This window comes from Colobus angolensis, unplaced genomic scaffold, assembly GCF_000951035.1.
Source record: "Colobus angolensis palliatus isolate OR3802 unplaced genomic scaffold, Cang.pa_1.0 Scaffold104, whole genome shotgun sequence".
In the NCBI taxonomy this organism is placed as follows: domain Eukaryota; kingdom Metazoa; phylum Chordata; class Mammalia; order Primates; family Cercopithecidae; genus Colobus; species Colobus angolensis.
Window position 1 is genome coordinate 2488800 of NW_012111364.1, and position 14595 is coordinate 2503394.

Consider the following 14595-nt stretch of genomic DNA (forward strand, 5'->3'; position numbering starts at 1 on the left):
GATGATTGAGCCTCAGTCCTAGACATTCAGTAGGCTTATGATAGGGACCCAGAATGTGCATTTCTAACAAATACCCAGGTGGTTCTGATGCTGCAAGGACCACATTTGGAGAATCATTGGTTTAGTCAGAAGATGCCTGCCAATATTTACAGAGAAGCACAGTGGGGTTGTGGAACTAGAGTTCAGGGAGGTTATTGAGACGTGAGAAAGTGAACCTGGCAGTTTATTATTTAAGAAATTCATCTATTAATATAGGACCATAGTTGCAAAAGATGAAGAATATGAGAAGAAATATTTGAAACCAAAGTGAATAAATGGATAAATTAAATGGTTGAGACTTAAAATTATCTGTAACTGATGTTTAAGTAGACAGGAAAGTGTTTAATGATGCGAGAACTTGTGGAAACAGGTTTCAGAGTTCAGGTGTGGGGATTAACACTGAACAACAGACAATGTTGGTACAGTGAGGGCTACAACACATTACAGGTTTTCTAGCAAACGTTAAATACTCACTTGCACAGTTAATATTTCAATAACCCTATAAGGTAGATGGTAGGGAGAAGAAGAGACATTTCTCTAAGATTCATGGGAAGGAGGAAAGAACGGATTATTTACAGGTAGGTTAATTGATTTCAGGTTTAAACTGAAAAGAAATTGTTAAAATTCAGAGAAGAGGGATGCGTTGGAATGAATCAATGGAGAAAGGTTTGACTATGGTTTAAGAAGCTAGGGTAAGCAGCCTTTAGGATGGTCCCCAGTGATCTTCATCTCATGATATTTATTGCCTTGTTTAGTTCCCTTCCTTTAAGTGTGGGAAGAGAACCTAATGACTTCTTTCTATGGAGCATCACAGACATGCTGGGGTGCTACTTCTAGGGTTAGATTATAAAAGACAGTTATTTCCATCTTGGGCTCTCTCTCTTGCTGTTTTTCAGATTGCTTGCCCAACTAGAGGAAGATGTCAGGCATTTACTACCAGCCTGTGCTGTGGCCAGCTCTTGGCCTCACTGACTTAAACCTCTACTCGTATGTAATGCTGTTTTTCTCCATAATGTAAAAAAGAAACTAACAAACAAACAAAAACAAAAACAGAAAGAAAGAAAGAAAGAAAGAAAGAAAGAAAGAAAGAAAGAAAGAAAGAAAGAAAGAAACCCAGTTATTAGATTGTGAGATTTCTTTTTGAATACACAAATGTAAGTTTTTAAGAACAAACTCTTTTATATGCACTGTCTTAAGGAAGTATATTTGCTGTTTTGCTATTTACATTTAAGATTATGATAAATTTTATGAAATGGACCTGCTTATCTCTTTTTGGATACTATCGATACATACAATTCTGTATGCAGTTATGGTGAAGATATTCTTAGCATGTTTTTCATCCCATAGATTCAGAGATTTGAGTCAACTAATCTGATGGATTATAACTATGTATTTGTCTCCTTCAATTCTGCACGGCCAGATGAGAAGATACTTATGCTCTGAAGAGGCCTGCTATTTACCACGTAACGAGATTTTTCCTGTACCTTGTAATTAAGGTTTAGACAGAATAAAGTTTAATGTATCTTCTGCCCAGCCATCCATCCATCCATCTATCTATTTGCTCAACATATATGTAGTTATTGGATGTCAACTGAATCCAAGTGCACTTGTAAATGGACAGGTCCTCCTTTGCAGTCATCTCTCTAACAGCACCATTCTAAAAGAAGAAAAAATATATTTTTAACAAAGGGTAAACAATAGATCTTAATATTATGAATTCAATCGTATTTAAACTCCGTGGTTATTGGCGAATTTCCATGGAAAATAAACATCAGTGAGCTCTATTTTCTTCCCTTGTCCCTTCCTCCTTTCTTTTCTCCTCTTTCCTTTCTTTTGAAAAATGTATGCATCCTTGAGAAATAGACATGCAATAATGAGTTTACACTGGGTGTGTATGTGTGTTTGTGTATTTGTATACACTTGCTTTTTTGAGACCTGCCAAATGCAAGGAGTTACTAATCATCACATTACATACATGTTCCTGAATCAAATATTCATAAGAAAGTAAAAATAGATACTTTTCTAGCAAGTGAAAAAGGGTGCTATTCAGATGTTGGTAGCACTGAAAATAACACACATCTAAATTGTTTGAATAAGGAAATAAACAGAAGCTCATTGTCACTCCACTGACTCTTTCAAAACAATGAAATTTGTTAACTGAATTTTTATTTCTTTCATCAGTTCTTAAAGGATTAAAATATTGGAAAATCAAGTATTTTGGTAACTAATGAGTAATTTGGATGTGGGAAAAAGGGACACTTTCCATGTTCAACATCACTAAAATACTGAACAGAGGGCTACGTGTGAAAAGTAGTTTCTCAGTAAACAGATTTGCAGGGAGCCTCAACAGGAATCAACAATACTGTTAATTTTTTAGATAGCATGTCAAATTTAGGGTAAATGATGCTAAAAATATGTTAAAATAGTCCCTAGTCTCTGCTCTTATAAAAAAATGATCATAGCAGTTCTTTCTTACCATCAAAGCAGATGGCTCTAATGATTTTTCAAGCCATAGTTAATTCATTTGCAAACAACAGAGATCGGCTGGCAAATGTGTACTGAGAGTGAGACATTACTGTTCATAAATGCTCCTAAAGTTTGTTTTGTCCTATCATTACTGGAAAATGGTGTTTACCTAAGTTAAATTATTTGTGTGAACCATTCCTGAGAAAGTGCTGCAGTTATAATAAATTACCTGTAAAGTAAGTGAACATCACTTGGTTAATGTGGTTGTGGTAGTACAATTGACCTCATGGAGTAAGCGAGTGCATCTATGTTCTTTAAATTGAAAGTTTATAAAAGAAACATTATGTCTTTTTCTATTTTAGAAATACATTTACTTGGATATGTTTAATGTCTCCTCTAAGGCATAGGAAGTAGTATATGTATTATCAATAAATTTTGAATTAGAAATGTTATCATGTAATTAATAAAAGTTGTTTAATAGTATAAATATCAAATAAGAGATTATTGAAAACTCCTAGCATTTGTCATTCAGGATAAAGCCAAGTAAGCTAATTAATTAAGACTTTTGAAACATACTAAAACATTTACAGAAATTTATTGGGCATTTTATTTCAAGTTGTTCATAAGCTGTAGTTTTAACCAGATAATAAACTATAAATAGAATACGTATGTTTACGTTTTTGGTAATACAAGCAATCGTTTGAACCTGAAATTGAGTTTTTTTTGACAACTTTTATTTTCACAAAAGCTTTCAGTTGCTTTTATCAATGTCTTTATGGCCTGAAGTTAGAAGGTGATTGGAGATTTTAATCTTGTCCATGTTATACATTACGGACAGATCTGAGGGATAAATATTCTTTCCCAGAACAAGCATTTATCACTTATTGATGTGAGTAATGTTTCCAATTAGGCCACACAAGCCTTGTTTTCTTTCTTAACTGATCTTACTTGAGCTAAAATATGTTTCATGATTTGTGATTGATGGTTTTCCAGATAAACCATTTAAAAGGTAGCAAAGATAGACAAAGGTGTTGGGATGCCTCTGACTATAATAAATAACATGACATACGTGTTAAGAAAACTGTGAAATTAGATATTGAAGGGCATTGATGCTTGGGGTAGTAGATGCCTTGATTCAAACTTGAATTATAAGTAAAAGAAAGTTGCATTCTAAATTGCTTAAATCAAAGAAAGTTACAGGTGGTATTGGTGATGGCCTGCCATCTGTTTTCCATGTTGAAATAGTATAACAAGTGTTCAACTAAGTTTCTCCACCTCAGAAGATTTACTACACTTGCACTTTAATAAACACTTTGAATTGAAATGTCTGCAGTCCAGACTCCTAAAGAATCTGATATGCAACAGCCAAAATAATATTCTTAATTTTCTTTGTGTATTAAAAACATATTTGTAATATTTAAGATAAAATGTACTATCCTAGCATGTATACCATGATTAAATAAATTAAAAATCTTCTACTGCACAAGGAATCCTGTGATACTTGAGTATCCATATTTACTTTTGGAAATATGTTTTATTTTTATCCCTAATCCTCTTCTCTAAAAGAGAGTATATTTTCTCATTAGTTAAGTTGACAATTTTTTTTGTCATATTTTAGATTCTTTAACCAAACATTTGTGACATTGTTTTCAGAGAAATCATAGAAAACAAGTGCTCTACCTGTGAATTTTGAAGAGTATTGTTGGTTATTAAATAGTAATTTGGAAGTATGGTTGTTTGAATAAAGAAATCAGTTTTTTTATTGTTTTGTTGGTATCCATATTTTCATCTTGAATATGACTCTCTGGGAAAAAATCTCCTTGTATTTTAAGTATCTTAGCAAGAGAATGTGTTTGTTCTGAGCTTTTTTCCAACTTTTATCATTAATTAACTTATTTTAAAATATTTATCAAACCTCCCATGTGAGCCAGGCATTGTGTTAGGTTCAGAAAAAAAAAATGCTGAACAAGAAAAGGTCCTGAAGAAATGTAGCTCAAACTCCTTTGGTCTAAAAATCTTTCATACTACCACTTAACTTGCAAAGGTGTATGAGGTTTTGAAATTTATCAAATCTCTTTACTTAGCATAGCAAGTGAGGCATGACCTGCCATGCCCAATTACTGCATGTGATCAACAGTGATTGTTTTAATGTCAAGACTGCCAGAGAAAATATGACGTATGAAAATTCCATTCTTTAAAAACGTGTTATCATACCTTATATAAAGAAAAAAAACATAACCCTACAGACTCTCTGTGGGGAAATGTTTAAAAGAGTGAGAGGAACTCAATATCAATTTAATATCATGTTGTGATACTGAACCAATATTTTTAAATCTTGACTTTAACACCCACAGTGAAAATTGTAGTTAGTACCTAGGTGGTAACAGCTAGGAATCCTTGGCTCTTGGAATTAAGGTTTCCCTCTGAGAATGAAATTAGAACAATTGTCATGAAACCACTGAGATCAGCCATCTATAGAAATAACTGAACTAAAGTAATAATTCATGGCTGAAGAATTTAGAAACATCTAATAATACATTTCCATGACTAGGGTGTTGGGTGGCTGCCATAGCATGGCTAGGGCTATCATATACTCAATTTTGTTTGACCCTTTCTATAAAAAAAGTATGTCATTACAAGAGAACCTAGAAAAACAAAGAGTGACAGAAAAATCTCCAGTTGTGAAGCAAGGCCAGTTTTGAATGTCCTCATTTTGGCCTGAAGAGTCCATCCTGTTCATTTCTTCTTGCTTACCAAGGAGTTGCCTGACTCTTTGCTTACCTTTGTATCCTGGTTAAGGCAGGCTATGACCACGACTAGATTGCATCTCTAATAAGTGTTCTCTAATATTTTTAAAGGTTGGATTAAGAGTAAATTTTGGATGGGGAAGGGGATTTGTGGCTTTTGGTCAAACTGGAGAGAGGAAGCTCTGCCTAGATAGGCATCAAACAGGACATATCTGTGGGCCAAACTCAGTGTATAATCTCTGATGGATACTTTTAAACTGAAACAAGTATTTATTGAGAATCACATTAGTTAAAGAAGACTTTAGGATTTCCCTCCTGCTTCTGTATAAAGGGAGAAAAAAGTTATGTGATGATTAAAGTGTGTGTGTGTGTGTGTGTATGAATATGTGTGTGTGTGTGTGTGTGTGTGTGTGTTCCTATTTATATGTTCCCTGGGTAACAACTTTTTTAAAAAACAGGAATGTAGTTTACTCTCTTATTCTAAAGATGATACTAATTTTTATTTTATATCTGGATTTTTATCAAATCAGTTCCTCAAGATAGTTTCTTCAACAGGGAATTTTTGAGCTTGTCAACTTTTCAGGAGATTTTGTACTTTGAAGGTAATAAAATATTATAGGTTAATTTGTGATTCTATTTCAAGTGTTCTCTGAACACTGAACAGAAGCTTTTCGGTTCGTCAGTTCTGAGAGAGCTCATTCATAAAGGTGAGGTTTGCATAATCTTAAAGCCAGGCAACTTCACCAAAGGCAAGCCTTGGACAGACCCTCTAAGGAGTAAAATATGCTTTAGTAGTTGTTGAGAGTATAGATCCTGGGATTTTTCTCTCATTTCCTTCCCATCAATCCCCCTTGCAAAGTAAGAATGAAGTGGGGGTAGGAAAGAGGAGACCCTGGGCCCATGCCACCTACAATTGTAGCCTGAGTGACTTCATCAGGATAATTTCCTTCTTCCTACCGCAATGATTGTTTCACAGAGTTTACCTCTGAGCCTTGCTTCCCAGGATGTTCTTCTACCAATGGAATTGACATAGGAATTGGTAATCTTCGACAAAGAAACTTGGCTGGATGTCGCTGAGTGAATGGAGAGAGTTCCCCACTCCTCTAAGACAGCTGACTATAGCCAGCTATTTCTGGCTTTCTGAAAGGGATGGTATGTGGGTATGGATTTTGAAACTGTGGAGTCATTTAGGCAGTCTTAGAATGAAGGTGATGCTATGCAAATCAATGTACTAATGGGGAAAATAAGTATCTTAAATGACACCCTTGAGCTGTTGAGTCAACCCAATATCTAAGGCCCAATCTACCTCTGCATCATCCACATATATAAGTCCATCTCTTTTTGCTTCAGTCAGTTTGATTTTCATTCTCTGTTTCTTAAAGAAAAAAACGGTAAAATGTAAACTAGTCTCCAGATATTAATGTGGTCTTTTTCTACCATTTTATATTCGGATGAGTGTAGACTGCTTTGCATACATGGAACCTGTGCCCAAATGCCCTTTCCTGTTGTTTAACTTTGGTGAAGAATGGTAATACTTACTCTCTGTCTTTGTCTTAATGTTATAAGACAATGAAGGTGATTAGGTGTTTAAAGTTAAAAAACTAAACATCATGAAATCCATTTGTGATAAAAGGGTTATAAAATATGTTCAAAAGAATACAAGTAACTTCAGCATACCAATAATTTACACTGAAGACTGGTTGAAAATCATTCATAGAGATAGATGTTTGTAAGCGAATTCCCTACAACACAACGACTTTTGTCTCACCTTGAGTATAAACTATTAATTCCTATTTCTTTGTGATTCTTTGAACTATATCATTCTCATTATCGGAAATGTCGTGAAAAAAAAAAAAAGGCAGCAAGCCTCTGCACGAAGAACTGTGAAATCCATTCGTGAGTAACAGCAATCAACTCGTTCATCTAACACAGTGCCCACAAGAATGATGCAAAAGTACAAAATGCAGGGAAAACAAGAAAATCTAAAACAGGCCTGGAGGGGATATGCCTTCTAACTTAGTCTGGTGGAAGAGAGGTCAGAGTGGTGTGTCTGGCACTATGACACCAGCAATGGTTTTAGTGGGGATAATTTAGTCTGAGTCTTCATGTCTGGTGCCAGAAAAGCAGCTGGCATCATGAAGGAAATCTATTCTAATGAAGTAGGATAGGAGATATGGTGCCATTTAGCACAGAAAGGTATTGGTTTGCAGTTTCACTACGGAATGAATGAATGCTATGTGGCACCAGCATGCTGTCTGGCACCCAAATGTTGTCTTCTTATTTAAAACAGCTCTTTGTGTCCCTGTAAACAGGGAATTTCAGCGAGAAAAGCCAGAACAACTAAGGTGAAATAAAAGCTGAAGAGAGGCAATCAGTTCATACAACTGACATTTCATTGACTAAGGTATGAAAATTCTTATGTAAGAGGAACAGAACATGCAAACATTTGACAAATTACATTCTACTGTTGGGAAAACCTTAGTAGCATCTCTTATCTGACTATATACAGTCAGGCAGGGCTCCTTGGGAACCATAGTCTCTGGCCAACTTATAGGTGATTGTTATAGTTTCCCATACTTATAGGTATTTTTTCCCATGTTCCCTTCTCCTTCACACCACTATCTCAAGGCAACGGTTTCGTGTATAGAAGAAAACTCTGAAATATTTCACACATTGTATTTACACGCCAAAAAATGGAGTTTTAACAGCTCATTGTAGAATGTTTACAAGTCCAGGATATACACTGAAACAATGAGGAAAAACAAAGGCCAGGGAAAGAAATAATAAGGTTTAGAATTATAAGCTAACCAATTCACAAATATAGCCTATCTTTAAACAGAAAAGAAGTGTAAATTATCCTTCCAAGGATTCAATTTTATTTGCATATTACACTTTGACTTCTGTTCATTCATTCTCATTTTAACTAATCTCCTCTCTCTGGATGAATTCTTGTTCTTAGCTGTTTCATACACTTTTCTCTCTGTTGTTTTTAATAGGCTCGTATTTAGATGTTGATTTCAGGCTGGACACAGTGGCTCAGGCCTGTAATCCCAGCTGGGAGGCCGAGGAGGGTGGATCACGAGGTCAGGAGTTTGAGATCAGCCTGGCCAACATAGTGAAACCCCATCTGTACTGAAAATACAAAAAATTTGCCAGGCGTGGTGACAGGCGCCTATAATTCCAGCTACTTTGGAGGCTGAGGCAGGAGAATTGCTTAAACCCGGAAGGCGGAGGTTGCAGTGAGCCAAGATCATGCCACTGTACTCCAGCCTGGATGACAGTATGAGACTCCATCTCAAAAGACCAAAAAAAAAAAAAAAAAAAAGTTGATTTCAATAATGAAAGGTACTGTAAGGTAGCTCCAAGTCCCTGGAAGTTGCAGAGAAGATATCAGTTTAAGTTTAGTGATTTATTTCTTTAAAAGTAATAAGTAGTTTCTGGCCGGGTGCGGTGGCTCACGCTTGTAATCTCAGCACTTTGGGAGGCCGAGGCGGGCAGATCACAATGTCAGGAGATTGAGACCATCCTGGCTAACATGGTGAAACCCTATATCTACTAAAAATACAAAAAAAAAAAAACTTAGCTGGGTGTGGTGGCACACACCTGTAGTTCCAGCTGGTCTGTAGGCTGAGGCAGGAGAATCGCTTGAACCCAGGAGCCGGAGGTCGCAGTGAGTCGAGATCGCACCACTGTACTCCAGCCTGGGAGACAGAGTGAGACTTCATCTCAAAAAAAAAAAAAAAAAAAAAAAAGGTACTAAGTAATTTCTAATAACTGAAAAGGACATGATGAAAGAAAATATTCTTGTTTCTAAAACATGCTGAAGAAAATAATTTATCAGTGATACTGTCTGGCCTTGAAAGATCTAGACTGGAGAAGAAAAAATATAGAAATTAAGACAATTGAATTTATGGAAATAATCAACTGCTAATACAAAGTGGGGTTCAGAAAAAGTAATATTTTTCATTTTATAATTCATATAAATATATTATTTAGACCTTTAATAGAATGTCACAGTATACCTTTAAATTAGGTTATATGGTTATTATTATCTCAATATTACTGATGGGAAAACTATTTGAACAAGCCTAAATAGTTCTGTCTAGAATAAAGTCGACATATTTATGTGCTTCTGTTAATGTGTCATGAATTATGCCACTTTTATGTTATCTGATTTGATACTTATAAAAACAACCTCTGAAACCCAGTGGCTTAATCCAATAGAAGATATTTCTTATTCGCATTACATACCCAAAATGGGGTAGTGGGGGAGACTCTGCACATATTCAGAGACCTAGACTGATGGAGGTCCTCATTTTCACACGAGCTGCAACAATCACAACAGAGACAGAGAACAGAGAATTGTCCACTGCCCCTCAGTTGTCCATCTAGTATTGACACATGTCATTGGCCAAACCACATGGCCACATGTAACTTTAAAGGAGGCAGGGAATTACAATCTTACTGTGTATTAAGAGGAAAAAAAGTGGCAATGTATTTGGAAAAGTCCTAACGATCACCACAATCCACTACAATCTTTATTATCCTCAGATTACTGATAAAGAGGTTAGGTAACTCAGCAAAGACTGTTTACACCTTCCCTGATTTTTCTCTGCGATTCTTATCACTACAGGTCTCTTATATCCTATTGATAGATGAGAAACATAACTTGATGCATGTAGGGTTTGAAAACTCTACAACTAATTGACACACAGGGTTTGTTTGCTTGTTTAAGTGAGTTATAATTAAAGACTTAAAATAAATAATAACAACAGCACATAGGCACTTTTATTATATTATCTCTTTCAACCTTTATTCTGTAATTACTTTTTACATGCTGAGATTTGAGACTTGGTGATCTTAACTCATAATTTTTATATCCCTGTTACCCTTAGTTGCAAAGAATAATATAAGCAAATGAAAAGCTGTCATCAATAAGCTTAAATATGTAACACACATAAGGAATTTGGAAACAAGCAGTTAAAGAGTTAAAAAGTTAAAGGAATTACAGTTGTCCCTCGCTTTCTGTGGGCAGTTGATTACAGGCATCCCAGCAGATACCAAAATCTTTGGATGCTTAATTCCTTTATAGAAAATGTAGTATTTACATATAACCTATGCACATCTTCTTGTATAATTTAAGTCATTTCTAGATTAATTGTAATACCTAATACTATGGAAACAATTGTTAAATGTATTATTTAGAGAATAATGGCAAAGAAAAAAATGTGTATACATGTTCAGTACACATGGAAACATTCATTTTTTTTGAACATTTTTGATCTGGGGTTGATTGAATTCAAAGATGCAGAACCTGCAGAAAGGCAGGGCCAACTGTATATTGCTAGAGAAATCCCAAGACTGACAATCAAAGTATGTTGTTATTCTGCATTTGAAGCAAAAATTCATGACTTATCCCAACAGAATCTGGTCTGCTGAAGGACTCAAACCCTCAGAAAGAAAGTCTTTCTCCAATGCACAACTCATATTTGGTCAAGAAGAACAAAGGTCAAGGAAGATTTACTAGATAACAGAATTTTGAGAAACTCAGTTAATTGACTGAGCAACTTTCTCATTGTCAGGGCAGAGAGTCAATGCTCTTCTCAGCCCTGGATGTTGCTGTGCTTTGAGCCTTGCTATAGTCTGAATGTTTGTGCCAATGTGATAGTATTGCAAGGCAGGAATTTTGAGAGGTGATTAGGTCGTGAGGGTAGAGCTCTCATAAATAGGATTAGTGTCCTTACAAAAGAGGACCCTCGCCCCTTCCGCCATGTGAAAACACCACAAAAACATACTATTTATGAGGAAATGGGCCCTCACCAGACACCATATCTTCTGGCACCATGATCTTCGACTCAGGACTGTGAGAAATAACTTTCTCAGTTTCTTTTGTTTATAAGCCACCCCATTCAGGAGATTTTAATATAGCCACCCGAGCAGACTAAGACAGATTCATAATTATTGTTGCCCTTTGTCCCCTTTTTCAGATGGATGTTTTCAGAGTTATCCTGTTTACCCTCTACCATGGTATATTGATTGTGTTGAGGGAGTTTCATTATTTTTCATGGTTTATTGGATATTAGGATGTAGCAACTGAACAAAATTTTGAATTATTTCTTGATGGGATGGAGACTTTTTTGGTTGTATATGGGATTGTCGCATTATGTAAGGCCAGGCGATTTTGCATGTTTATTTCGGGAGACTAGTGTGAGTGGATGTTAGCAACCAAGGAGCAGAACATAATACAAACACATTTTTATTCTGGGCTGCTGCCCAGAATCTCTGTGGGGAAAACCCCTTCCCTATTCTTAGTGCATGTGATTTTGATAGACTGGCAAACCCCCCTATCCTCCAGTTTCAAGCATGGGCAAAAGACCTAGGCTTGGCCAGGGAAAGTGTGCCATCCTCCTGACATAGCACTTGGTTCAAGGATGGATGTCAACACCTAAAGAGCGTGCCTACAGTTATCTCTGGGTAATTGGAGGGAACTCTTGGAAAAACATGCTCATTTCTATGAAATTGCCACCAATAAGAACAATGTAAGGCTTGAACTGTTGGTGGCCTTTTCCGTTTTTATTCTAAAGGTTAAGATTTTTGACTTTGTAATAATCCATGTAAAATATTATTTCTATTCTATAAGATTGTTATGAAGATTAAATGAAATGCTGTTTGTGTAAACGTCAATCCATGGCTTTGTCTAGCTTAAAATACGTAAACATAAATGTTAGGTAAAGCTACAATGTAAAAAAATAGAAAGAAGGTAAAGATTTGAAGTATACAATGGATTATATCTCTATAAAATAGTGCCTATATTGTAGTATTCACTGCTTTGTTATTTTCAATTACGGCTATGTTTCGATGACTCAATATTGAACTAATCACTACAAAAATATTATTTTCATGACATATAAAACGCATGACAAATACAATAAATTTTGTACATCAGTAGAGATGCATTGTACATGATCATGATGACTCTAGGGCTTGCAAGTTATAAAAGTTGTTCAACATAACTTTAGTGTTGAGTGTGTTTTATTCCATCCAAATGCTTTGAAATCACTTCACCATCAGTAGAATACATGTCATTGTAAAACTGGTATTGTATAACAAGAACACTCTATCCCCTTGTATAGTGTTAGTATTTTTATGCATTTCAAAATTTCACCAGTGAGATTCATTAAGAAGTGTTAACATACTCTGTGCAGAGGCCCGTTTTAGAAGAATAATTCATCTCTGTGCAGCTTTAACTTTATTCTCAGCAGTCTCTTGAAACACTACTGCCCTAATTTCCAGTCACTAAAAAAGACAGGTAGCAGATTAGGTGTTGGTAATAATTATCAAACGCCAAGACACCTGCTGTTAAACTCAAGCTACAGTCTCAGCTACCCGGGCAACATTTCTGCTATAAAGCTGCTTTCTTCATTATTCTCCAAGAAGGAGACAGAGTAAGTCTCCACTCAGCTCCAAGAGTGACAATTTTACGTTGAGAATAGTAATTTAAACTGTGATCCCAAGCTACTGGGACTTTCAGGATAGAAACACAGAATTAGATATTTTCATTGAAAAAAATTTCAGGAACTGGTGATTGGTATTGCAAACTAGAAAATTCATTAAGTAGACATTCACTAGAATTCTTCTTTCTGTAATATACACACAATGACTAGACTCTGAAAAGTGAACATGCTGCTTTTGAGATTCTTTTTTTTTTCCTACACAACCTATGAATTCCATGTAAACATTCAGATCAAGAACTTCTCGCATCTATAGATAGACCATTCTAAAATTCGGCCCCATTATGATTAAGGACTCAGGCTTTTTGTTTTGTAAAGTTAGAAATAAAAGGGAAGGCCGGGTGCGGTGGCTCATGCTTGTAATCCCAGCGCTTTGGGAGGCCGAGGCGGGTGGATCACCTGAGATCAGGAGCTTGAGACCAACCTGACCAACATGATGAAACCTTGTCTCTACTAAAAATATAAAAATTAGCTGGGCGTGGAGATGTGTGCCTGTAATCTCAGCTACTCGGGAGGCTGAGGCACAAGAATCGCTTGAACCTGGGAGGTGGAGGTTGCAGTGAGCAGAGATCGCGCCATTGCACTTCAGCCTGGGCAACAAGAGTGAAACTTCATCTCAAAAATAAATAAATACATAAATAAATAAACAAATAAATAGAAATAAAGGGGGAAAAGAGTAAATAGATAATCTAAATACCAAAACCCAGACTTTCAAATGCCACAAACAGAAACCCTTCTTTTCTCCCAATGTGAAAAAAATAAAGTTTCTGTAAAAACATTTTTAGATGGCATGAATGTTTTCATAAGGGCTGATTTTGTTTCTGACTGTACAAAACTGCATCATACAGCCACAAAGAGGGCATGATGAGAGAAGAGAGGGAGGGGAAAGTAGAAGACAGAGATAAGATTTTTAATGGATGGTTCTTTTGCAGACAATTATTTTTCCGTTTTCTCTTTGAGTTAGTCATTTAAGGATCCAAATAATGACATTAGAATTCCCTTCAGAATAGTCTAATTTGGATCATCAAAGCCACTGGACTCATGAAGTCTTGGAGATTAGCTAAGAGAAGCATTCCCCAAACACCTTTGACTTGAAAAACTTTTTGGTCCAATATAGAGCTCCACACAGTCTGTAGAATTTTAATTTTTAAAATAATTTTTGGATGACACGTCTTAAATATATTTTAAGTAAGTAAATATATAGATACAGTTTTGGGTAAATGAATTATTTAAAAACATAAAATATTTAAGTGCAACCTTAAGAACAGAAATAATACATAAAAATATAAATTTCCACCTTTTCCATTAAAAATCTGTTTCTAAAAAAATTTTATTTTATTTTAAAGGGCAAAATCTGTTGAAAAAGAAACAATAGTGTGGCTTATTTGGTTTTGTGAATAAATAGCAATTGAAATATACATTTTAAAAATGCATGTCATAATATGAAAAAAAGCTGCTAAATTATGACCAGATGTGTAGAATTCTTGCTCCATACTTAAAAAAAAAAAGGACTGTTTTACTTTCATGATTATCATGTTTTGTTTCTGACTGCATAGATAAGAAGAGATTCAAATTGTTATTTGAAATGTCTGCAAATAATACATTGTATGCTGGTTAACTTTTTTATTTCTCATTATTCAAAGCCGTGTTTAATAATCATTACATTAGTTTATGCTTTTCAAATGGATTTTTGAAGTACTAAATACACACAAGAATTTTGATCTGATGAAGAGAAAATGAACAAAATCTGCAGAATTATATTATTATGTCCCTAGTTTCCTTATTGCATTTCAACATCAGTGTTCCCTGTGCTTCCTGTCTTTAACAAATGG